We start from the raw sequence: 21,461 nt of genomic DNA, 5'->3' as shown, positions 1-21,461 counted from the left end.
CCCAGGGGCCTGCAGAGGGGGGCGCGGAGGGGGGGGCGGGGGCAGGCGTGGGTGAGGTCCCTAGGCTGAGTCACGTGTGGCCTCCGGGTCACAGGTCTCCAGCCTGCTTTCTGTAAACAGAGACAAAGGTGGTTGCTCCCCAGCAGCCTGTCTGAGCCACCAGCCTGCAGACTGAAGCAGCTCCCCCGCTTGACCTTTGCTCTGAGGTGTGACCCCAGCTTTGCACTCTGATTCTAATTTAGGAAGCCTCCTCCTCAACTGGTTCCTGGGAGCCTTGAGCCTGGCAAATGGATCTGAGTCCTGCATGGCTGATTCTGGCAGATTAACACCTTCACTCCCGAACCGGAGCCTGGCTGGGTGGGCAGACTGTCATCAGAGGGTCCAGCACGAGGTTCTGGCTCTGGCTCCCTGGTGCTGGGCAGTCTTCTTTGCCATTGACTTTTCCAGAATCTGTCTTTTCACTTCTCCACCTCTTGGTACTCAGCCTTGAGCCCTGAAGCTTTCCTCCCGTTTGAATCCAGAATGAGATGGTCGGCCAGACATCTCATGGCTCCCAGGCCCCAGCCTCTCAGAAAAGCAAAGGGAACTAACATTCGCTGAGCGGCTTCCATGTGCCAGGTGCCAGGTGCTGTGCTAAGGTCTCTATCCTCGAGGCAACCCTGGGAAATATCCTTGTGACCATTTCACAGATGAGGAAATTGAAACTCTGGTGGGTTCAGTAGGTCACCTGTGCCCCTATTCATTTGCTAGACCTCATTTAGCTCAGGAAAAAGGAGCAACTGAGTCCTGAATGACTCAGGAGACCAAAGGGGCATTCTGGACTTGAGCAGGATGAGACCTCAGCCTGCAGCGCCATGGAAACCCCAAGGGAAGGAAGGGAGAACTGTAGTTCAGGACTCTTAACTCCTGGGGAAGCACTCACCCTAACAGAAGTAACTACTCCTCCCCAGGATAGCACAGCTTGGGCTCTCAGGGGAGGCAGTAGTGGGGTGGGGGGCAGTGGAAAGAGATTGCAGAGTCTTAAGCACCCCAGCTCTGTCACTCACCAGCTGCATGGGTCTAGATGGGTCATTTCACCTCTAAGCCTTGGGGTCTGCATTATGGGGAAGGCTGGACCAGATGACCTCTCATATCCACATTCAGTTCCATCATTCAACACTGGGACATGGATCCTTTATACAAGGAGGTGATAATGAACATGATCATGACCAAGATGCTAATGATATTAATAAAAATATGTCAAAAAAGAAGACTAACATTTATTGAGAGTGTGTTACATGCCAGGCATTGTGCTGTGTTTCACATGGATTATATTATTTCACCCTGACATCAGTGAGAACTAATACTGTTCCTGTTTTACAGATGAGGAAACTGGGGTTCAGAGGTGCTCTGCATCTTACGCAGGATCACACAGCAAGATATTACTGGAGCCAGGAATCACACCCAGGCTCTCTGACTTCAGAAACTGTACTCTTGGCCATTATTCCACGCCCTTCTTTATTATACATAGAAGACTTTGCCAGTCCCTGGCCAGGCTGTCTTGAGTCCCAAAGGTAGAGGGCAGGGCATCCTTTTCCAGGGAGTAGCAACCTGGGAGTTAGAAATCTGGAATCCATACCCAATGGCTTTGACCTGCTCTATGGCTCAATTTCCATCTCTAAAATGGGACAAAGAACCCTCCTTAAAAGAGCCTGTCTTAAGCCAATGTACAAGGGGTTATAAAGAGAGGAAACTCAAAAGGAGATTCTACATGGAAAAACTGCTTATATATGTAACATTGGAATTTTGGGTTCCCTCATGATTCCAGATCCTCAGGATGCCCTCCCCACCCCGTCCCACTGATTCAGTTTCTCCCTCCAGACTGTCTGAATGAGGAGACAAGTACAGGAGGATGTGCTCTCTTCTTCACATTGATTCATTCACATATTCTCCCATTCCATTCATTCCACCCATTCATCCACCCATTTATACACTCCTTTCATCCTTTAACTAGGTTAATTCATTCAAACATTTACCTATCCACCCACCTATACATCCATTCACCCACACACCCATCCATCTACCCACTAAACTATTTACTCCCCTATCTATTCACTCATTCATCTATCTATGCTCCCATCCATTCAACAAACCACGCACTCCATTTATCCATTCATTGACTCAGTCATAAATTTTATCCATCCTTCCATCCATCCACCCACATGGACATCCATTCACCCATATACCCATCAGCCCAACCTCCACCTATTCATTCATCCATCTATTCATCCACTTACCCATCTATCTAACCACCCATCCATTTATCCACCTGGTTATCTCTGCATGCACCAATTCATCTAGCTATCCTCCTATCCATTCATCAAATCACACACCTATTCAGTCATCTATTTATTAATTTATTCATAAATCCTATCCATTCTTCTATTTACCAATTCACTTTTCCATGCAACTACTCTCGCACCCACCTACCTACAAGTTTACCTATCAACTCACCCATCCACCCATCCATCAACTCACCCAGTCATTCATCAATTCTTCCATTCATTCACTCAACACATTTTGACCACCAGACCCTATATTATGTGCTGAAGATAACAAGGTGGAAAAAAATCACAGACTCTGCTTTGAGGAGGTCAAATTACAATGGATAAGAGAGTGATGTAAAAATAGGCAACTGCAATAGGGGATAATGAGGGATGGCATAGTGGGAGAGATGTGGGATTTAGGAGGACAGAAGGGCTTCTGTGGGGATCAGAGTGAGGATCACAGATCTTCTCCTAGGAACTCACATCTGGCCTGGGTTTCAAAAGGTGATTAGGAGTTTAGTAGGTGAACAAGGGAAATCAGTGCTAAGCAGAGGCAACTGCATGTGTTGCATAAAAACATGAGAGAATACAAAGCTCTAGAGCAGTGATTCTCAACTGGGGTGATTTTGCCCTTGCGGGGACATCTGGAAATGTCTGGAGACACTTTTGATTGTCATAACTTTGAGATGTCACTGTCATCCAGTGGGTAGAGGCCAGGGATGCTGCTAAACATCTTTCAATGCATCTTTAGTCTTTCAATGAGGGCAGCCCCCATCCCCAAAAGAAGAATTATCCAGCCCAAATGTCAACACTGCCAAGGTTGAGAAACTGAGAAATCTGGTCTAGAAGGACAGTAGATAGTTCAGGATGGTTGGTGTGAAGAGAAGAGGAACCAGTGAGAGACAATCCCAGAAAGGTAGGCAGGAGCTAGATCAAAGACTGCAAATCACATTTATTGAACACTTACCATCTTAGTTCAGGCTGCTATAACAAATTGCCATAGACTGGGTGGCTTAGACAACAAACATTTATTTCTCATCATTCTGGAGACTGGGAACTCCAAAATCCAGTGGCTGGTGAGGACCCACTTCCTGGTTCACAGATGGCTATTTCCTCACTGTGTCCTCACATGGCAGAAGGGGCAAGGGAGCTCTCTGGGGTCTCTTTTAAAAGGGCACTAATCCCATTCATGAGGGCTCCATCCTTATAACCTAATCTCCTCCAAAGGCCTCACCTCCTAATTCCATCACGTTGGGGATTTCAACATACAATTTGGGGTGGACACAAACATTCAGTCCATAGCACTTACTCTGTAGTAAGTTTTGTGCTAGGCACTGGAAACCCGAAGATAAAATAGGATCCAGTGGCTTCTCTCTAGAACTTTACAATCTCATTGGAGAAATGATACATATCCATGAGGGGAAAGGAACCTCTAGTAACTGAGCCCCTACTATGTGCCACTCTCTGTTCTAGGATCGTCACGTATATTATTTCATGGATTTCCTACAATAATTCTATGAGGTAAGTACTTTTATTTCCCTTTTCCAGATGAGAAAGCTGAGGCTCAGACAACTTAACAACAAAAAACAAAACTGGCTCTACATCACATGGTAAGTAAGTGGTAATGCACCAAAGTCCATGCTGTCCCATCTGACAACTCAAGGTTGCAGACTTGAGGCAAATTACTAGTAGAGACCTTGATGGAGATGGTGGTCCACAGAGACTTCATGGAGAGGGCACAACTTTACCAGCATCTTGAATGAGGAGAGGACTCAGATATGCAGGAAGGACAGGGGAGGCGGGAGGGTAGAGTGAGTAAAGGCACAGGTGAGCAAGAAGGTGGCAGGTTGTAGAAATCCTGGGTGGTTGGAGGATTGGAAGATGAAAGAGAAGAGGAGAAGGGTCCTATTGGGAGCCTAATGCAACAAACTGCATGTGGGGTCCTGCACGTAAGATGCTCATGGCCATGGGACCCAAAAAGACACCAATGGCACAGACATTAGAAATACCCCATCAGCAACCTCTGAGGGATAAAAAGAGAGAAGGAGAGAAGTGGAGAGAGATTTTACATTTCAAGCCTGAGTTTTGCCTAGAAATATCTGTTCCTGGTCTTCCGAGGATGGAAACTTCCTGTGCCTGCCTCCATCAATCTCTGGGGGAAAGGGCAGCCCACGCAGATGACCACAGCAGAACCTGCTGCTCTATCCTGCCCTGGCCAGTCCTGGAGGGGAAGCAGCTGTCTTTGGGGGCATCATATTCACCTCTGTTAAGAGAGCTGTGCTCCTTCCTTCAATTCATTCCTACCCTTCATATACCTCATCACACAGGCGCACACGGGCACACCCACACACACACCAGATCTGAGGGTTTAATAGACACTGCTCATCAGATGAGGAAGACAGTTTGCTGAAGAAAATGCTCACTGGCCCCACCGCTCTGAGCTGCATTGGGGTGAAAAGCTTAAAGAGATTCAATTTCATCCAAGAAATCTGAAAGGAGACAGGAAAGGGAGGGGCCGGTTTCAGCAGTAGCCACAGAGACAAGGCAAAGGAGTCATAGCCCAGACCAGAGAAAATCTTTGCAAATTGAATTTCTGACCATGGCAGGGAAACAAGCCAGGGCAGGGGAGAGGCCTGATCTCTGTGGGAGGAGCTCAGTGCTCCTGGGTCAGAGGGCTGCCCCTTGCCTCCTAGGGAGGCACGTAAAAAGAACAGGAAAATCCGGTCCCAGGGGGGCAGTGCCCTCCCTGCCAAGCTGCCCTGCTGGCAACACACATCCTCCATTTCTCCTTCACCCCTTAGCACCTCTGTTCCCTTCCTGGTGGGAAGCGGGGGAGGGCAGGTCCTGAGACTCTGCCTCTAAAGTAAGGCCTTAGAGGTGGGGACGATCTGGGTAAGGAGTAGGTGTAAGCCTGCCACCTGTAGGAGCCCCAAGGTGGAGGCAGCCTCCCAGGCCCTGCTCCATTGCTTTGAACCCAAAAGGAATCTTCAATCGCTAGTCAACTGGTTCTCCTTCTCTCTGAATTTGGAGGCCCCTCCCATCCACTTCCCTCTCAGCGTCCCCCTCCCTGCCTCCCGGCTTCCCCCAAGGAGTACCTGAGCTGGCCATCCTTGGCTGAGCTGTGAGGTCATGGTCAGTGCTACATCCACAGAGATGACCATACTACAGAAGCGTAGGCCTGAGTGTGGGAAATAGGGTGTGTGTGTGTGTGCGCTGCACCAAAGCGTCAAGCTGCAGGAGTCAACCGTAGCCCATTCCTTGGGAGAGAAGCAGGCTGCCCAGCCATGAGCTGATGGATTACTCACTGTCATCTTCACCTGGCTTTGGTTTGAAGAACAAGACCCCAAAGGCTTGTGGGACATGGGCTCAGGGAGTCCTGGGGAGCCAGGGCTGTCTGCACACTGGAGTGGGAGGGCTGCAGACTCTGTCCCACGCCTAGGGGTAAGCCTGTCCCATTAAGCCTCTGGGCAGGAATGCATCAGGGTCTCCAACAGCTTTCACAACAATGGAAACCCTTCCAAAAGCAATGGCCTGCTGTGTGGTGGGATCATGGTGCCCCTCTTTCTTTCATCGAGGATCTGCTGGTCTGCAAGTTTGTTCATGTCCATTACATGCATTACAGCCACTAGACCTGTTATTTTTTCAGTGTCTCAAAGAGCTAGAACAGTGTCTGACACATACTAGGCACTTAGTAAATACTTATTGAGGGAATAAATGTTTGCTTTATTTAATCCTCCCAACAGCCCTCAAAGGAAGACAGTTCTGTCATCACAATGTGCTGATGAAGAAACTAAGGCTTGCAGAAGCTGAATAACTTAGACCAGGCCACTCAGCTTGGAGTGGAGCCAGGACTTGCATCCATGTCCATCTCACTCCAGAGCTCACGTCCATCCTCATCCTGACACTCTGCTATCTTTCTTCATAATCCAAGAAGCCTCATCTTAAACTTGGGATTTGTAGCATGTTAAACAAGATACCACTGAGTTATAAACAGAGTGAATTGTCATGGCCAGAACCAGCCAGGGAAGGGAGGCCTTGTGGGGAGCTGGCAGGAGGGAGGAGGAACGGGGGGTGTCTTTAAAGAGTCCCAGGGCCTCCTCTGTCCAGAATGGCATGCACATGGCCCAGAATGGAGAAAGGCCCTTCGCCAGTAGCCGTGGAAATGCCTGAGGTAAGAACACGAGGACACGGGACCCCTTGGGGTCAGGAAACTGCTCGCAACAAGAACTGGATCTGGGAGAGCAGATGCCACCAGCACAGACATTGGGCCACCTTTGAATCATAGAATGATCCCCTGAACCCTGAGACTGGCAAGATGGGGGCTCACCTGTGAGCACTCATGACCTGGGACTCCAGCTCCTGGCCCGCCACCCCATTCTCCCCACCCAGACCCTCCTTGGTCAATCAGCCTTGCTATTCGGGACCAGCTGGTGAGCTGAGACATCAGGTTTCCTCAGGACCTGATGCCCTCGATGACCCTGAGCTCACCTGAGGAGGACCGGGTACTGTCCCCACAGACCAGCATCTCTAAGACCCAGCACCGAGACCTGTTACACTCCTTTCCCCCTCCCCTCCACCTTCCAGCCCAGGCTCTCTGCACCCGAACTGTACATGCTCTTCTATCCCAGCCCCTCCCATATTGGAGCCCAAGTGAAACCCCTGGCCCCTCCCCCAGACCAGAGCTGTTACAACCCCTGCAGAGGGGTCAGGCTCTCCTGACCACAGAGAGATCATTATTTTAGAATGTGCCCGCACCTCTGGGAAGTGTCAGTGCACAGAGCAGAGTGAAAATAACAAACCAACACCCCCCAACAACAAATGCCATACATCACAACAGGGACCTGACAAGTGAAGAAAATAACTTGGAAGGGGGAAAGAAAGTTTAAGGCTCTGAGTCTTGGCAGGGCAAGGGAGGTGAGCCTGAAGTCTCCAAAGGGTGAATTCCCCCAAACTAGGGCGCCATCCCTGTGGCCCTGTGCTGGACTGCCCTCCTGGGTCAAGTGGCCTGGGCTGGGGCACAGCCCTGGATGCAGAGGGCAGGCATTGGGGGCCTGTCTGGAGGGAGGTTGACTACAGACCAGACCAAACCAGACGATCTGAAATGGGGTCACCAACCCCAGGGCCAGAGAGAGAGCAGGAGTCGAGGAGAAAAGCTAAAATGAGGTGCAGAAACCGGGAGAGACACTGCCTGGGGTAGGGCCGTGCGGGAGAAATCCTACGCCTAGGGTAGCTCTCTTGCCCACCTCACACACATCATGAATGGGCTTCGAAAGGTGCGTCTGTTGTCACTGCCTGGTCCGATTCCACCCCCTGCTCTGGTAATGGCGCTCCCTTCTCCTTCAGGGACAAGTCCTCCCCTACACTCAGCCCACAATTGGGGTGGGGGGTGGGAGGGGGGTAGATGCCGGCCCCAACCTCTAGCTTCAGAGGTGAGCAAGTGGCCCAGGCCTGGCCAATCAGAGTATTCCATCCCCCTGCCCATGCCAATAGCTCCATGGATGGGCCTGAGAGTAAATCCTGTTGAGAAAAACAAACTTGCCAAAAGCATGACATAAGCCTATTGCTACCAAAGGTCCACCATATGGAGAGGGCCTGAATGAGAGATAAGTAGACAAATGGAAAAGAAATCATAGAGTGAGAGAGAAAAAGAGAGAGAGAGAGAGAGAGAGTGAGTTCATGGCATTATTTGAACCCCTGGAGCCAGCTGTACCTGACATTTCAGTTATGCAAGCCGATACATCTTTTTTGGGTTTAAGCCACTGTGGGTTTAGTTTCTGTCACTTGCAACACAAAGGGTCTTGATTCACCCAGATACTCCAATAAAGAGGACCAAATAGGGTGTCATCTCTAGCTGATGCCAACCAGGTACCTTACTAGGGAAGCAGAAAGGCCATTAGCCAGATGAAAGGTTTCCCAGAGTATTTCTGGAGCTGATTCCACAGGGCATCCTATGGGAGGCCAAAGGGGCCAGCAGACTGGGCCATGAGGGGGGTTTCACTGCATCTTTGTCACCTTGTCTTGCCTCCTTGTCGCCTGAGAGACGCACTTGATGGAAGCCCAGGCTGCACGCCAAGGGTTACAGACGCAAGCCTCTTGTATGTCCCCTTCCAACATGGGACTCTCTGAGTGTTTGGGGTTCAGCCTCACATGACAGCGGTGGCCTCTCCCCTTTGGTACACTCCCCTAGAGCACAAAATGCTGATCCCATCCTGCTCTGTGCAACTGTGACTTTTGTGCATGGTGACTCACCCTACTAAGCTGTGACCACCCTGTTCCTTGTTTAATGTAATGGGACTGTAAGAAAGTTTTGGTTTTTTAGAGAAAAAGATTTCACCACTATTTTTCAAATTTAAGTGACTTTTAGGCCATGATTAGCCTTGTCTAGGACAGGGGTTGACCTATGCATCTAATCACAAACGTGTCTCAGTTCTGCAAATTGGGTCTCTTGACCTTGTGGCCCCACTGTAAGCAGCTCATCTTTGTGTGTGTGGTAAAACATATACAACATAAAATTTACCGTTTTATCCATTTTTACGTTTACAGTTCGGTGGCATGAAGTACATTCACATTGCTGTGCAACCATCACCACCATCCATCTCTGGAACTTTCTTCATCTTCCCAAGTGAACATCTTTGCCCATTAAACAATTACTCCCCAGTCCCTGGCAACCACCATTCTACTTTCTGTCTCTATGAATTTGACGATTTTAGGTACCTCATATGAGTGGAATCATGGGATATCTGTCCTTTTGTGGCTGGTTTATTTCACTGAGCATGTTTTTAAGGTTCAACCATGCAACACAGCTTTTGAGATCTTCTGTGGGCATACCTACTAACTGCGGAGCTTCAGTTCTTACTAGGATGGCCAACTCACCTGCCTTATTTCACACCTGGGGAAGGTGAACTTCAGAGAAGAGAATATCTATTTCTAAATATAGGTCCAGCACCCTAAAATTCCAGCAGACCTGAATTAATACTCCTGGAACTGAGCTGCTGTTTCCTCATACAGCTGGTAAGCCTCCCTCTTAAAATCCTTTTCCGATAAACAACAAGGAATCAGATGCTGACTCCACCCAGAGAACCACCCTCCCTCCCCAAATAGAGGAAGGTAGTCCCAGGACCCAAAGAACAATTTAGCTACCTATTGATTTGCTTCTCTCTCCTCCCATTTCCAACCAACCTCTTAAGTTTGGAGGATGCTGATTTAAAGCAGGTATCATCAGGGTGACTGTGATGCCTTGCCCCAGTCTCAGAAAATAAACCTTATCTGAGTGAATTCATGTGGCCTTAAAAAGAATTGAGCTTTTGTTCCTAAGACTCCCACAAAAAAAAAGCAAACCAGGTGTACCCACGGACACACTCATACAGAAACTCCATCAGAGGATGCTGGATCTCACTTGTGAAACTTTTCCAGATCATCCATTCTGAGTCACTGCTTCTTGCTCCAGTTGTTCTGGATTCTATGTGAGTTATTACTGCAGCTTGGAACCACTCCTTGTCTCAGGCCCCCAGCACTTTGTAGATGCTTCATTAGCCCTAACACAGCATCCCCTTGGACAGTTTTCTGAGACTCCTGCTCTGGCCCCATGCACTGCCCGCATTCACCCTTGGAGCCCAGCTGCTTCCAGTCTCAGTTCTCAGAATAAAAGGCCAGGGAAGGGGGATGGACACTATGCCAGAGAGTCAGTTCTCCCACCTGCCCGACCCTGGCCCACAGGGGAACAACAGGAAACCCTGGCACAAACATTCTACGGAATGTTCCCATTCCATTCTACCAAAGTCTCTCTCCACTATGCAAGGCTAGCAAAACCCCCATGCCCTATCTCCTGTCCCTACAGGACACCCCTTGGCTTAGCCAGGAAGTTAAAGCCAAACTGACCGAGTATGTCCATACTTGTCTATTAGAAAATCAATGCAATACCTGACATTCCCTTTTAACTTAGGTGAAATCGCCTGGTCATGCAAGAGCCAGGTGTGATATAACTAAAAATTCTGTGAGACCTTGACACTCCCCAGATTGAATTGACGGGTAAGTTTTGCCCCACTGATGTGAAAAACGAGAGTCTGGATTAGACGTGTACTGAGAACCTTGTGGTTTTATTATCCAACATGATAATAAAACGAACATGTCCCACCTAAGTGGACACATGAAAAATGAGAAGTAGACAGAGTTCTGGATGAACCCAAGTCCAAAGGTTGATTTTTCTTTTTTAAGATTCTTCTATCTTAATTCCACTTCCATAAAATGTAGGTAGTATGTTCTACTCAAAAGGTTGAGGAAGTAAGTGACATAGTGAATGTAGAAGTGTTTGACATATTGCCTGACATGCTGTAGATTCTGAATATCACTTTCTTCTTTCTTTCCTCTCTCTCTCTCCCTCCCCTCTCCTTCCTTCTTTCCTTCCTTCCTTCATTCCCTTTTCTCTTCAAATGAGTCATAATTTATGGAGGGATTAGACTCCCTCAGCATTTCCCTTCCTGCTTGCCTCTCAACCACCCCACCCCCAGAAAGAGATCTGTATCTGCTTGGTCCAGGCGTAGAGCATCAACTGGGCCACGTGCATTGGGTCACTGTTTTTAGAGGTTGTGAGTCTACACTCAGGTCTCTCTTCCCTCCGGTCTATGCAGGGGCCCCTCTTGGGCCCTGGCTGTCCCTCTCTCCACTGCCTGTCTCTGTTCAGCTGGCCACAGGTAGTAAACACCTAAGATGGGCATTTGGGCTTTAAGGCATTCTTTACCATAGAGCCCGGCATCAGCCCAGCATCAGTAAAGTGGTTCTTCTCTCCCTTTAGTTCTTCACTCCCATCCATTACCTTGAAATCTTATAAAAGGATAGTTGTCAAGTCATGACCTGAGCATTCCGGGGTCTCTGGCAGATATACCATCAAACTCTAATCTCATATGTGCCACCAATGGGACACTTCTGCCTAGCCTGCTGTGTTCCTTGGAAGCTTGGAGGAATTCCATCAGGCTTGACCTTTGGTCAAGCCCCAGCTGACCTGTCCACATTCTTCCAACAAACTCCCCTGGCCAGGATGCCTCCATTCATTCCCTGCAGTAGAAAATGAGGGAGCCATGGAAGAGGCTGACACCCACCCACAAGGAGACAGCCAGCTTGCAACAGGCTATGAACAAGACAACCCTTCACCCAGGAATACTTGTTAAGAGGAAAAGGAACCTAATAGGCTGAAAGGTTAAAAAAAGAAGGACTCTGGCTAACGAGATGAGGGGCCTCAGCCTCCAGCCTCAGACCTGCAGTCCAGTCCTCTTTCCATCTGTTTTAGGTAGGTCAGATTTTGTGGCTAAAAAAATGGATGCCATCTGCATGAATATAGTTCATATTGCATTGCACATATTTATAAATATAAGTGCCGTAGCACCACCACGTTGCCTGCAAAGAATGCAAGCAGGTTGTGATTAGAGGTGAGCCAGTTGCTGATTGTGGGTTAATTAGCTCTGCTAATAAACTGCCTGTAGCTTTAGTTAAGAAAAATAACATATTTCATCCTAGGTAGAACAATTACAGTGTATGTAAAATAGATATTTTTGCCTAATGAGCATCTGAAATGCTTTCTTTGGAAAAAAACCACACGTATACACATATCACTCTTTCCTTTTAAAAAAGAGAAAAAAAATCCAACCCCCGCATTCCCTGACTGGATTTGTGGTGAAGATAAACTTCAAAGGGGTTCTGCAGTGTTCCAGCCCAAACGTTGATCTTCAGCTGATGGCCATCGGCAACAGAGCAAATCTTAATGAAATCAGAGTTGGATTCCAGTGGGAACCTGGGACTGTGGGATGAAGAGCAATGTGAGTTGCTAAACAATAGGGCTCAGTAGAAATTCCTTAATTAGCAGTGAGAGGGACATTTGCAGTGGGCATCCCTGGGACCTGGTGAAGGTGCCAGCAGGGAAAGAGAGCCAATGAAAGGGCAACAGTGGCAGTAGTGTAAGGGCCTGGGTGGTCCAAGGCAGCAGGATGGGGACATGACTGCAGGCACAATATCAGGGAACATTTGTATCCTAGGTCTGCATGAACCTCTGATTAACAAGGGTCTTAGAAACTTGGGGCTAGAGGAGACCTTAAAACTCATCTGATTCTGGGATGGCAGCCCTGACGTGCAGACTACCTTTCTCTCCTCCAGCACCCCTTGGCAGACGTGGCTAATTGGTTACAGGATTCTTTCCTACTAGTCCCACACAGTCACTCAGCATTGATTAGATCTGGTCATCCCTGATCTTTGCCATCCCTGATCTAATCTTACCTCTGCTTCAAGGTAAGAAAAGTGAGATCCAAAGTAAATTTGTGTCGTAAGTGTTTTAAGTGACCTTCACGATGGTCTCTTGACTCTTCCCACTATAAACCATGTCCAGGATACTCCCAGATATGCGTAGTTCTTGATTTCACCAAGGCTAGCCTCAAATGGGTCACAGTAACCCTTCCAGAATCCAGAAAATAACCCACAGGAATGCAGGCAGAGAAAGTGATGTTTGTTCCAAAGAATCACCTTTGGAGGAAGGAAGTTGCAAGAACACAGATTGAAGGGAGGGGGCGGGGAGCCATTAGATTGCACGCCAGTGAGAAACCTTTTCCTTGGGCACTGAGACAGGCGAGATGGCGATGTCGACTAAGATGAACATTGTTCTGGTCAGGGTGCCTTGGTTCCTAGGGCTACCATAACAAAGTACCACAGACTGGGTGGCTGCAGTAACAGAAATGTATTTCTCACTGTTCTTGAGGCTGGAAGTCTGAGATTGAGGTGTCAGCAGGTTTGGTTTCTCCTGAGCCCTCTCTCCTTGGCTTGCAGATGGCCACCTTCTTGCTGTGTCCTCACATAACCTTTCTTTCAGTGCATGAACATCCCTGGGGTCTCTTCCTCTTCTTATGAGAACACCAGTCCTATTGGATTAGGGCCCCACCCTTATGACCTCATTTAGCCTTAACTATCTCTTGAAAGGCCCCATCTCCAAATACCATCACACTGAGAGTTAGGGCTTCAACACAGGAATCTGGGGGAGACACAATTCAGTCCACAACAAAGGGTCATCAAATCATAGCCTTTAGAGCTGGAGGGGTCTCAGAGGGCACCAGCTCTCAACCCTGCCCAGTGCAGGGCTCCCTCTCCAGGTCATGACTGTGCTCTTCCAGCTCTGCCCTAACGGTGCCAGGACCTCTGCATCCACACACACGTGTGCACGGAGGAGGGGCTAGCAATGCTGCCAAGTGATGGTTATCGATACACCACTGTAGTAGGCAAATAACGGCCTCCCAAAGATAGCCATGCCCTAAACCCAGAACCTGTGAGTATACTAAGTTACATGGCAATGGGAATTAAGATTGCAAATAGAATTAAGGTTGCTAGTCAGCTAACCCTAAAATAGGGAGACAATGCTGGATTATCTGGGTGGGCCCGGTATAATCACACAGGTCCTTAAATGGGGAGGAGGGAGGCAGGAGAGTAGAGTCAGAGGGAGCTGTGACTATGGAAGAAAGGCACAGAGAGGCAGTGTTGCTGGCTCTGGAGATGCAGGAAGGAGCCACAAGCCAAGGAAAGCAGCAGTCTTTAGGAACTGGAGAAGGTAAGGAAACAGACTCACGCTTAGGGCTTCCAGAAAGGAATGCAGCCCTGCTGGCACCTGGATTTCAGCCCAGTGAGATCTGAGTTGGACTTCTAGCCCACAGAGCTGTAGGATAATACTTGTGGTGATGTGTTACAGCAGCCATAGGAAACTAATACAAGAAACTGATGAAGTTCTCCCAAACACTGACAAAGGGGAAAGGACAACAGCGCTGGAAGGAAAGCTGGCAGAAGGATTGAAAGGGGAGAGACGGCAGGTCCCCTACCACTTGGGAGAGTAGCCCCCACTGCTCTCTGTTGATGGAACATTTCACATCTCACTTTGCTGAGGGTGACTAGCTCTCGGGCCCAGCTCAGCGCTGGCACAGAGTAAAGGCTCAACACTGCTTCTCACGGCTTCCTGGACCCCACGGTGACCCCCTGTGGGGCCTCTAGCCCCGCAGGACAGTATGGGCTCACAGAGTGTCTCTGCAGTGACACCACCAGCTCCTTGCACTAGAACTATCTGCTTTTCATAAGGGCTACCAGATCAAATTTGGAGTCAAACATGGATTCTCAATAACTATTTGCAAGGAAAGGCAACGTAGAGTTCCATTTGCCCATAGAGACGTTAGCATCTCTAGAAGTCTTGCTGTACAGCATTTTCTTTCTGAAACAATGCATTTCTTGGTGGCAGTTTAACCTTTTGAATGCTATTCCCTGTGAGGTCATTCATCTTCTCTCTGAACGGCTCCCTCCCCCTCCCTAAGGTCTTGGCAGACAAGTCCATGAGCTCTGGAGATCTAGGTCCTCTTTGGCAGGAAGTCTCTCTGGGGAGGGGAGACAGCCAAGGAGGGAAGGAAGGCAGGGGACCCTAGGAAGCCATGGTTTCTTCCAGACCAGGGAGCCAAGCTGAAAGCAGGCTGTCCAATCCCGGAGAGCCTGGCAGATGATAAGTACAACCAGTTTTCCCTTCTCTCCCAGAGCCCAGAACCCAGGGACATGTGCAAGGCACGTCTGGGCTTCGGTGTAAAAATAAACCCGGGGCTGTCAAGCCCCAGCATATTAATGGCAATTAATGATTCGCTCTAATCCTCCCCAGCTCTCCGTGCGCATCTGCGACATGCTTGGGGCTGGACACCCCTCCCCATTCCCTCCGCCTCCTGCGGATTCCGCCCATATGCTGAGCTGCTCAGGAATGCAGGTCTGGGAGGGAAAACTTAATGGGAAGAGATGTCCGCTACAAAACGCCTGCCCAAGGCTAACAGGAGAGATGCAGCCCACCAGCCAGGGGGGTTGGGGGTGCTCTTGTACCCACTCTTCCCTGGGACCGGCAAGGCTTGGGCAACTAGCAGCTCCTTACAAGACCCCCTGAGCCAAGAAAACTGAGGCCTCCAAGATGCACTCCTGGCGTCAGATTCTGGCATTTCAGGTGCTCCTGTCTCTCAGTTCAGATCGCACTCAAAAGGCAGCCCCATTTCACCCTCGCTGGCCAGCTCCCCTTGCGCAGGACCCCAGACCCTATAGGTAGATGGCAGCTGCTCCCAGAAAGACTCCATCCTTCTAACCTCTCTTCTGGGCTGAGTGTGTCTCGGATACAGTGAGTCCCCTTTCTGCATTCTCGCAGCGCCCATGCTCCCCACTACAGCACTCCTCATGGATGCGTCCCATCACCCTGTTTCCCCGCCTGGACTGTAACATGGGAGGGCAGAGACCACATCACCATGTTCCCAGTCGGTCCCGATGGCCTGGCATGGCGCCAGGTGTGCCACAGGTGCATAATACAGGTTGGATGTCTGCCTGGTCAACTGGCCACATATGGGAAGTGATGGAAACGCACCTCGCACGTGCTAAGCTCCCTGTGTTCCCTCCCCTTGCTCTTGCTCATTACCTGCTTCATTCAATGTTCCCACCTCCCTACGCCTTAGGTACTATTATTACTCCCATTATTTAGAGGAAGAAAAGTAAGTTCCTGCAGCTGAGATCACTTGTTCCAAGTCCCACAGCTCATAGGCGCTACAGACAAGAGCCATCCCAGGCTGTGTCTGCCTCGTTCCATCAAGGTCACTCTGCAGGAGGTTCCAGCCTCACCAAAGTCCAACTTTCAAGGTCATTGCCCGCCCCCCACCCCACCCCAGGACCAATTTGGTTTTCACAGCAGCCCCAGGAACTGGATTTTTGTTAAAGACCCCCATTTTACAGGTGAGGAAACTGAAGTTTAGAAAAGCTAAGCAAATTTCTCAAAGTCACAGAGCAGAGCTCGGGTTCCAGGGACCCGTCTGTGGATGACGATGAGTCACAGATTTCTGACTGGTCAGTCCTTGAGAGGTGGGAGCGGAAGGCTGAAGAAGGCCTAGCAAGAGGCACTGGGACGTTTATGGGAACTTGCCCTGAGGTCTGGACTTATCACTGTGGGTCCAGAGGCGGGGAGAATGCTGCAGAAGCTGGAGGTAAAATTATTTGCATTGCTGATCACTGGTCCAGGATTTTTCTGCAAATCTGGGAGTAGGTGCTTGGGTGGCTCCAGCCCAACCGGTGCATTTATAACCCACTCACGCTGGAGAAGGAAAGGAACCGCTTCTCCCTGTGCTGTAATGAGCAGGAGATAAACTTTGCCTGGATAACACACTGCCTCTTCGTGCCAGTTCCATTTGGGATTAAAACCACAGTGAAAAAAAAAAAGAAGAGAAAAACGGAATCAAAAAGGCCCCGCAAACCAAGCACCTTGAAGACTTTCCCCTCTTTGAAATCTCTCTAATTGGGCAATTATCTAAGGCGGGAATGTGGGCTTCTCCCAGCCGTTACAGAAACACACACAATGAGGAAATTGTTGCCTTCTTGATCCTATACGGAACGGCTGTTATTCCTGCTGGAGTGAAATTGGGTTTCCACACTGAAAGTCTTTGGTGGCAAAGAAAGTCACTCTCCCCGAGTCCCCAGCTGGCCTTGGTAAAAAGAATCAGGTTGCTGTCATAGATTCAAATTTAACCACCAAATTTCTCCTTTCAAAAGCACAGCTTCCTGCACAGGCAGTCCAGTAATGTGATGCAAAACACCCAGTTCTACCATGTTTCTGCTGCCATTTCAGGCATCAAGGCAGCCGGGAGGATTTCACCTGCTCACCACGGTGCTTTCACCTGGCTCAGGGCTGCTGCTCCGTTTCCCTCCCAGCCTCTCCATCCAACTGCTTCTCATCTCCATGGGGACCCACGCTGAGAAAGTACTTTCCATCCTTGCCCTTTCTTAATCCCCCAAGACACAGAATCATGGGACTTTCATCCCAGTACCAGCCTCTCTCTCTCAGGTTGAGGTGGCTCTTTTACAAGAAATCACCGGGACCCACCTTTTTCCCCCTAAGCAAGCAGCACATTCCTTGAGTTTTTCTTATAGAAGAAGGATAGCACTATGTGACAATCTCCACTCTCTTGACCCGTCCACATACCCAAGAGCCAGGGACGGCCAAGCAAGCACAGAATGGGCATAAAGGCATATTTGTTGAGATGTCAAAGCAAATCCTGCATTAGGGCCTTGAATGACTAACCCCTCTCCCCGTTTCCCCTATACACACACACACACACACACACACACACACACACACACACACACACACTTCTCCATTGCCTAGGCCAGCACACTGGTGTCCAGGCCTCTCTCCAGACCACTGCAACAGCCTCCTATCACATCTCACACCATTCATCTCTCCCCGCTGGTCCAGCCCAGGTTGGTTACACCAGTGCCTTGTTCAAAACCCTTCAGTGGCCCTCCATGGCCCCCAGAATAAAGGTGGTGCCTTTAGCCAGGCATTCAAGACCTTTCTGAATCTGGTCCCAGCAAATCTTTCCAGCTGGATCTTTCTCAGAACCCACACACCCTCTGGCCAACTGGTCTACTCCCCATCTCTTGCTCACACACCCACACTCCTCCTTCCTGTGAGTCTGCTCATTCAAATCCTCAGCTTAGAGTGTCCTCCCCTCCATCTCTACCTGTCAAATCCCACTTGGTCTTCAAAGCCCAGCTCAGGTGTCACCTCCTCCACAAAACTGCCCACACTTAGCACCTGGGAAAAGCAAGACATTTTCACATGGCCAATCTGACGCAGGCTTTGCAATGCAACTGATCTGGCTCAGCCATGTCTGTGCTTAGAACCCCAGAGTCCCAGCTTATCTTAATTCCCATCCCATCCCTGATACTCCCCCTAGGGGTGAGGGTTGACCAGGGGGTGAGGTTGGGAGATGAGGTGCAGATATCTGATGTGTACATTTCTTAGTTGGAAAATAGCTGGGAGTATAAAAGTTTGGTTTTGCAGTGCATCAAAACGTTTCACCATTGAAACTAGTGCATCAAGATCTCCTGCCCTCTGCCTGCCCCGTGATATGTCTTCCACATGTTTGCTGAATAAGTGGTGTATTCTCCCCTCCTTGGCTCACTCTGAGGTAAGCAGCCTGACCCCTCACAGCACCTCCCACTGTGCCCCTCGCCACTGCTAGAACCCCTGGGCCCCTCCTGCCCTCCCCGCCCTTCCCCACCTCTAAGCGACAACAGAAGGGAAGGAAATATAAGGAGCCTACGGCAGCCCTCCTATAGGCAGTGAACCAGGGGTGGGTCAGCTTGCCAAGGGCCCACTCCAATCCTTGCCTCTGTTCTGGTCAGCTTCTGCCTTGACCCTGAAACCTATCCTTTTTCAAGTCTCAAACGTACCTGTAGGCTCAGTTCTCCACGTCCTCCATGGTTTGGCTTCCTTCTACCCAGAGACTACAGTCCCAACCCTGAACCGCAGTCACAGGATGAGAACTCTGCCACCAGGGACCCAACCTGTCTGATGCCCCGTGACTATGTCACTGCCCAGTGCCTGCCCCAAGACTGCGTGTTTCCAGGTACATCACTCTCTTCTGTCAAATCCATAGTGGCAGACTGGCTAGATTCTCACCAAACCCACTCCCCCTTCCTCCTGGCACACACCTAGACTTCCTTCTGAGGAATAAAGGGCAGCCAAATGACTGCATTCTGGCCAGAGGAATGTGGGAGAAAGTGACGAACTTCTGTACTTGGCCTCCAAGCCCAGCCCATAAAACTTCTTCTGCAATCTCTCCCTCTCTCTCTCTCCCCCTGGATGATTGCAAATAAGGATGAGGCTCCAGACTGCACTATCCAATATGGTAGCAGCTAGCCACATGTAGTTACTTAAATTTAAATTACTTAAAACGAAAGAAAATTTAAAATTCAGTTCTTCAGTTGCACTGACCACATGTCAAGTCCTCCAACATCAAAGTGCGGCTACAGAACATGTTCATCATCACAGAAAGCTCTAGGACGGTGCCGCTCCATGGAACCCCTGTTGAGCAAAGTCTGGCCCTTGAATAAGGGCTCAGAACAGAATCATCTCCTCCTCCTCAAGTGCCCTTTACAGGAGCTAATGTGAGTGAGCAAGAAATGACCTTTGACTGGGTAAGCTGCTGAGATTTGAGATTGATTGGAACAGCAGTTAGAAGACCCTAACACCCCCCACACAACTCACTTGTCCAATGCTCTAGACACAGAGCCCAGCACCACTGCCTGTCATCTGTACCTCCCTCCCTATTCCCAGATGGCGGGGGGACAAGTGGCCAGGACTTCAGCCTCTCTTCTTGAACCTTCCTCATTCCTGCTTAGGTCTGTGGCTCTTGCATCTCTGTCCTAACTTCTGCATTTCCCAAACCCTTTTCACCATTTTTGCCAAATCCATATGTGACCTCCATTGTCATTTATGTCATATCTTTCCTTAAATGGACTCCTTTTTTATTTAAATAAATGTATTGAATAAGGACACTTTATGTAGCTTCTTAAATGGAATACTAGTATTACTTTCCGTATTAGTCAGGGTTCTCAAGAGAAGCAGAACCAATTGTATATATATATATATATATAGAGAGAGAGAGAGAGAGAGAGAGAGAGAGAGAGAGAGCGAGCACTTGAGTGTAAGAAATTGGCTCACACAATTATAGAAGCTAAGTCCCAGGATCTATAGTTGATAAGCTGGAAAACAAGGAGAGACAATGGTGTAAGTTCCAGTCCAAAGGCCAGCAGCCTCGAGACCCCAGAAGAACAGATGTTTCAGTTCAAGTCCAAAGGCAGAAAAAAACTAATGTCCTAGCTCAAGGCAGTCAGGCAGGTGGGAATTCCCTCTTACCTGAGGGAGGGTCAGCCTTTTTGTTCTATTCATGTCTTCAACTGATTGGATGGGGCCCACCCATGGAAGGGAGGGCAATCTGCTTTCCTGAGTCTACTGATTCAAATGTTAGTCTCATCTGGACACACTCAGAATAATGTTTGACCAAATGTCTGGGCACCCTGTGGTCCAGTCAAGTTGACACATGAAAGTAGCCATCACACTTGCCACAAACAGAAGATAAATACAATTAGGACCTAACAATTTTATTTAAGTCCAGCTGGAATCTGCAGCCTGTCTTAGGCTCTGAGCCTGAGACGTGCTATTTTTTTCTCTGTTTAAAAGGGAGATTAGCAAGTATTGGGGAAGTGTTAAAAGTACACCGATGCCACACTGAGACTTTCACCTTAAAATAATCATAAGGATTGTAAAAGAGTCCAAAAAAGAACACTCTTTCCCACCGTGTGATTCAGCTCTTCAACGCCAGTTCATATCCTACCTTAAGTTATCCCCAGTGCCCACCAGCGGAATCCACACCCAGCCGGGGGCCTCTGTCTTAGACTACGGACCTCTGAAGGCCAAGACCACATCCTAAGGACAGTCACATCACCCTCATACATCGGAGCCACTTAATAAATCGTAGATGAGTGACGGCGTGGCCGGGAACATTCTCTGACCTAGTTGGCGGTTTCTGTCAGAAGCAGAACATCATGACAAAGGAAATGGAACCAGAATGTTAAACCACACTAAAGGTTCCGTCTGCCAAAAACCTCCTGTGGCACTTTGGGGCAGGGCTGTGTCTAAAGGAATTAAAACATTCAATAGCCCCAGGCCAGATTAAGACATTCTGAGTCTCCAAACTCTGTCCCACATCATCCAAAATAACAGAATGTATTTTCACAGAGAGGACATTGAACATTTCTATCTAAACACAAATTCAAGCTGCATATATACAGAACAGTGTATTTAGAGAGAAGGAAGAGAGGGGGAGAGAAAGAGGAGCAGGAGGAGAGAAGGCAAAGAAGAAATCGAAAATGGAGGAAATCTGAAATCTAATCATGGCTCTCCCCAGCATGAAATTCTACAGTGATTTTCCCTTCTTAATAGGGACAAATCCAAGCTCCTTTTTAGATACATAGAACTTTGGACCACTTATGTCAAAATATAGCCTCCTAAGACCACCCAGTGCCTTCAGGTCCCCCCAGGAAGAACCAAGAAAAGCCATCCCCATGCACACTCATGGACCACCCAGGGGCATCTTTAGCTGACAAGGCTTTAACATCACCAGGACTTTCTGGGCTGAGGGAATTCTCAAAGATAGATACAGAGATCTGGGAATTGTTTTCAAATTTCCAGAAAACCTAATGGGTATCATATTTTTTTTTCCTACAACAAAACCTACTAAATGACCTGCAGTCCCATAGCAGGGTCCTATACTTACCTCTAATGCTGCA

This window comes from Eubalaena glacialis, chromosome 2 (genome assembly GCF_028564815.1).
Source record: "Eubalaena glacialis isolate mEubGla1 chromosome 2, mEubGla1.1.hap2.+ XY, whole genome shotgun sequence".
NCBI classification, from domain to species: domain Eukaryota; kingdom Metazoa; phylum Chordata; class Mammalia; order Artiodactyla; family Balaenidae; genus Eubalaena; species Eubalaena glacialis.
This window is presented reverse-complemented; position numbering follows the sequence as displayed.